We start from the raw sequence: 6,000 nt of genomic DNA, 5'->3' as shown, positions 1-6,000 counted from the left end.
GGAGTTATTAAATATTTTTGAGATGATAAACTTGATTGAATTGTGGAATTATTTTGAAGTGAATTGAATTGAGTTGATTTGAGATTAATTGGAGGTTAAGAGTTGAGAAAATTATTGGAAGTGTTTTTTTTTTCAGGTATTTAAAGAACTGTTTTCTCCAAATACAAACGGAACTCTGTCAAAAATTTTATAAAATTTGTGGCAAAATTAAAATGGACAAAAATTTTTACTAGTATTTAAACTTTGAATAAATGGTTATTAATTCCTACCAAAATGCTCACCACTTTCAATAATGTAAGAAAATTGTTTTAAAATCCCTTGTAGGGTACTTAATGAGTTATCGGTAGTTGAAGTTCGGTAGTTCATTAAGTATTCTACAGGATCATGTTATGCCTTATAGAGGGGTAAGGTGTGACATGCTTAGCGTGTCACTTCTTGCCACGCGTTGGTACTGGAGACCAGGAGAGAGAGCCCAGTAGGCCTTAGATTGGGAGATTGAGAATTTGATCTGCATTGGGTCCTGAGCGTCACCTCATCAACAGTGCATATTTTAGTAGACTCCACTAGCCTCGTATTTTATTTTTGGACTTTGTAATTAAATTTTAGATATGTAATGTAAATTATAAATTTGTACATTAATTTTATACATGATGTAAATTAATAATATTTGAAAATTTTCCTTTATGGATTGTTTATGAATAAGTATGGATTTGGATTGAGAATTAAGATGAAATAATTGTTGGAAAATATGAGATGATGTTGAGATTGTGAAAATTTTATTTGTTTGAAATTATTCATGAGATTTTCAACAGGTGAAAATTCGTCAAAATGTTAATAAATTAGGGGAAACTCCATCGGTTTCTCCGATTGAATGAGTAAACTTAAATTATTAAAAATTAAATTTAATTACTAGGAATGTAACAAGATAAGATAAGGCACTCAGGCATTGAGTGTGACATGCCTTGCTTGGCTACACTGTAGAAGGGTAAGGGGTGTTACATTTAGTGGGATCAGAGCACGGTTTAGGCATTTCTGGACTTAGATATAATACATACCATGCATTGCATTTGTAAGAGTTGAGGTGATACTAATGTAGATTTGTTTGTCTTTGGTTATGTTGGTTAGGATATGGATCCGGCATCGCAGAGAGCCATTGAGGAAGAGGTAGAGAGTCATGCTTCACCCATAGCTAAAGCTGGAGGTAGGGGAGAACCTGCTCCGCCAGTGCAAGAGGTACCTGCACAGCCTCAGCAGGCCTTATTTCAACAAATGATAAAATTCTTTAGACAAATGACTGGGGCTATTCTACAACCTTAGCAGCCACCCCAGAAGTCCCATTTTGAGAAACTCAGAAAATATAGGGCTATGGATTTTATGGGTAAGAAAGAAGATGACCCTGCGGCAGCTGAACATTGCCTAGAAAGAATAGAAAGGGTCCTTCAGTAGCTCCACTGCACTCTAGAGTAGAATTTAAAGGGTGTTGTGTCCGTACTTCAAGAGGATGCTTATCAATGGTGGGACACAGTATCGAGGGAGGTATAACCGGTTCAAATAACATAGGATTTCTTCCTTGCTGAATTCAGAAAAAAATACATCAGCAATGTGTATCTAGAGGAAAGAAGGAGAGAATTCATCAGTTTGAGACAGAAATAGTTGTTAGTGGCAGAATATGAATGAGATTTCATAAGATTAAAAAGATATGGAATAGAGATAGTCCTTACTGAAGTAGACCGATGTAGGAGATTTAAAGAGGGATTGAATGATAACATTAAGCTGCTTATCACAGCCTTAAGGATCACAGACTTTGAACAGTTAGTTAAAGCTACACTGAAGGTTGAAAAGGTTAGAATTAATTAGCAAAGTAGAAGAGACAGGCAGCAAAAGAGGGGTCAGGGTCAAGCTAGTTCTTCATCTGCACCCAGTAAGAAGTTTAAAGGCCCCCAGGCTTAGGGCCATAGTAAGACATAGAGTCAGGGCCAATCACAGACACCCAAATCTCAGTTTATACCTAGGAGAGGCTAATCCACTCCATCAGTGGGCAGCTTTCTAGGGACAGTGTTTAGGGGACCAGCCCCAACAGTTTTTGGAGCGTGCCCACATTGTCATAAGTGGCACAGAAGTGAATGTTGGCGACTGACTGGAGGATGTTTCCATTATAGGTCTACTGAGCATCAAGTAAGAGATTGCCCATGAAGGAATGTTGCAGCTACTTCAGTACAAGTAGATAGACCTTCCCCTATAGCTCAAAGGGGGTAGAAGACCGGGTAAATCTGAAGTAGCTAGTACATCACAGAGGCCTACATTAGAATCAGTTGAGAAGCCAGAGGCAAGGGCACCAGCCAGGGCATATGCTATGAGAGCACAAGAGGAGCAGGATGCTCCGGATGTGATTAGGGGTATGTTTCTACTTTATGATATGCCTGTACATGTATTGGTGGATCCAAGATCCACTCATTCGTACATTTACATTAAGTTGCCTGTGGAAAGGGGAATCCAAGTAGAGGAAAGTGACTAAGATATCCTAGTCACTAACCCACTAGGCCACAGTATAGTGGTAAATAAAGTGTACAGAGGTTGCCTATTGAGGATTCAAGGGTATAAGTTATTAGCAGACTTAATTGAATTACCCTTCTACAAGTTTGATGTCATCCTTAGGATGGATTGGCTGTTACATCATCAGGCAATAGTTGATTGTAAATTAAAGAGAATTACTTTGAAAACTCATGGGAATGAAGAGATTACAGTTATGGGTGAAAGGACAGATTTCCTATCCAATGTTATTTAAGCTACGACGGTAAGGAGACTGATCAGGAAAGGTTGTAAAGCCTATCTGGCACATGTTTGTTGATACCAGAATGGTCTGGTTTAGTCTCCATGACATTCCCACTGTATGTGACTTCGCTAATGTCTTCCCTGAGGAATTACTTGGTTTGCCACTAGAAAGAAAAGTAGAATTTGCTATTGAGGTAATGCCGGATATAATATCGATCTCAATTGCTCCTTATAGGATGGCACCTACTGAATTGAAAGAGCTAAAAATCTAGTTGCAAGAGTTACTGGACAAGGGGTATATACACCCCAGTGTGTCACCATGGTGAGCTCCGGTGCTATTTGTGAAAAAGAAGGACGGGACTTTAGGGCTTTGAGGTTATGCATTGATTATCGACAATTAAAACAAAGTGACTGTGAAGAACAAGTACCCATTGCCCAGAATTGATGATCTATTTTATCAATTAAAGGAAGAAGGTGTATTTTCTAAGATTGATTTAGATCAGGGCATCATCAGCTGAGGGTAAAGGACACAGATGTGCCTAAGACTTCATTCAGGACTCGGTATGGGCACTATGAATTTCGGTGATGCCATTTCGGTTAACAAATGCACCAATAGCTTTCATGGACCTTGTAACATCCTCATTTTAGCTGTCCATACAGTCTACTGTTTCGGTGACCAGTGTTGGTCCGGACAGCTAGAACGTTTGGAAAAATATTTAAACTAAAGTGAGGAACCAAAAATCAACTCAAATATTAATAAGAAAAAAATTTAGGAAAAATTATAAAATAATTCTTGGGACTCCAGAGAAGGGTTATTGAGGTTCTTATGGCATTAGAATGCCAAGAAAATACTTAGAAAAATTTTTCAATCGGTACAGACAATTTTGACCCATTAAGCCAAACGGAGGGCATTTTGGTCATTTCGTCTTCAGAGATGATTTTTAGGCCAACTTGTCCAGTTAAATAAATAATTTATATAACATAAAATATGAATAAATATTGTTAAAAATTTAATTGCAATTAAATAGATAAGAAATGGAGAGACAATGAAAGAAAATGGATTTATGACATCATCATGATGCTATTAAAACTCTCCTACACAATCTAACAATGACACATGGCATAACTCTATTTAAAAGAGATAGAATGGGCTGGAAAAGGAAACAAAAATCAGAACCTCCTCTTTCCTTCTTCTTCATGCCGCCACCCTCCCACCATGGTCACCCATTAGCAAGCTTTTGAAAGCTTGATTTCCCCCACTTTTACCCAATTAAACCCTAACCTAGCAACACAAAAACTTGCTCTTACACCTTGGTGATTCTTTTGGGAGCAAAAAGAAGAGGAAAACAAGAGCTTTAGCAAGTGGGAAAATCTCACTCCATAGAGGTTAGTGACCTAACCATGAATTTTACTTTAAATTCATGTTAAGGACTTTGAATGAGTGTAAATTACAAAGAAAAATTGTTGAATGCCATTTGTATGTAAACCCTAGATTTTCGGTAGCCATGGTTAGGGTTTTTTTGTGATGAGTTTAATGAAGTTAAAAGGTTATTTGGCTGCCCTTAATGTGTATCTTGTAAGTGGATTGAAGAAATGCAATGAAAATGCATGAATGGTAATGTGTGAGTTAGGGTTTGGGGTGGAAAAATGAAATTTTGACCATGTGATGATGAAAATAGGCTTTAATGGTCAATTAGTGACCATTTAGTTCTGTTTAAATAAAAAATGAAGTGTGTTGAGTGATGGGATTTGGGTTTGGTGTGGCTGCCATTAGAGTGACCTGCAGAATTGGAGAGACCTGCAGAATTATACTTGAGTCCAGCAGGTTTGGGCAGCCATAACTTGAATTGTAGAGGTTCAATTGGTGCAAGGCCAATTGGACATGAAACTAAACACATAATGGCACAACTTTGGTGAAGAAATCATGCCCATAAAACCAAACCAAGTAGACCAAAAGCTTGCCCTAATCCGGGTGATCTGCAGTCTGCCTGGGCAAAATGACCAAATGAACAGCATTTGGTCATTTGGCCATAACTCAATGTAGAAGGTCCAATTGACCTGAAATTTTACTAGCAACAAGCTGAGATATAGCCCAACAACTTTCATGAAGAAACCTAATCCAAATTATGACCAGAACATATTCAAAAGGTGAGTTGCAGTCACTATTCATTGCACTATAGATATGGTCAGTCCAGAAATTCTGGACAGAATTTCAATCCGGCCAGTTGTGGTTTTTGGACCATAACTTGATCTAAAAAACTCCAAATGGAGTGATTCAAAAAGGAAATGCAACCAGACAAAATAAGGAACAACTTTCATGTTGATCAGTTTGCCAAATTCCCACTGCAAAAATGAATAATGGAACAGTAAAGACAAAGCATGAAAACTGAAAATTTTGTCCAATTAGCATTAAGCTTAGAAATGGTATTGGCAACCAATACCAACAAGTTTAAAATGCAAAATGTGGTATGTTGGGAGTATTTAAACCAATGTACCTATTGTCTAAGCAAAAGTCAACATTTTGGTTGACTAATGAAGTGAATAGTAACACCAAAACTTGAAATTCAAAATTTGTAAAACTTAAAAATTTAATATGCCCTAGTATACCTAACAAGATTGGTTTGGATAGCTTGGCATGCTAATAGGGTTCTGTTAGCAGTACTGCATATGGCTTTATGCCATTCTGTGTTTCATGGCTCCCATGCCATTCTGTGACATAATAGCCTTTGGCTATGTTATTTGAGTTGATGTACTTGGGTTTTAAACCCGATAATTGTTACAGCTTATTAGTTATTCTGTTGCACACCGGGAGACACAATGTGACCGATGGTGTGATGGTTCGAGGTACTTAATACCTAGTGCCAGTTTACCCATTTATCCAGTCCAATCAACTAGTATGGGTTACTCAGGCAATAATAATAAACCTTACCAAATTTTATGTGAATAATACTGCAAATAATATCATAAATCAAGTCTACCCAAAAATGAAATCATACATTATGTATAATTATTTTATTTTATTTTATTTTATTTTATATTATCACCACTAAGCAGAATTGCTTAGCGCATCGCTTTTGCCACACGCAGGTACTGGAGACCTAGCTGAGGAGCCCAGCAGACATCAGACGGGGTGAGCCTTCAGAGCTGCATCCGGGGTCCAGAGTCACCTCACATCTGCACTGCATATGGTAGGACATTATGACTATAGGTGGCCCTTTTGTATTTTTG

This window comes from Hevea brasiliensis, chromosome 4, assembly GCF_030052815.1.
Source record: "Hevea brasiliensis isolate MT/VB/25A 57/8 chromosome 4, ASM3005281v1, whole genome shotgun sequence".
Taxonomy (NCBI): domain Eukaryota; kingdom Viridiplantae; phylum Streptophyta; class Magnoliopsida; order Malpighiales; family Euphorbiaceae; genus Hevea; species Hevea brasiliensis.
Note: the sequence above shows the minus strand (reverse complement) of the source record.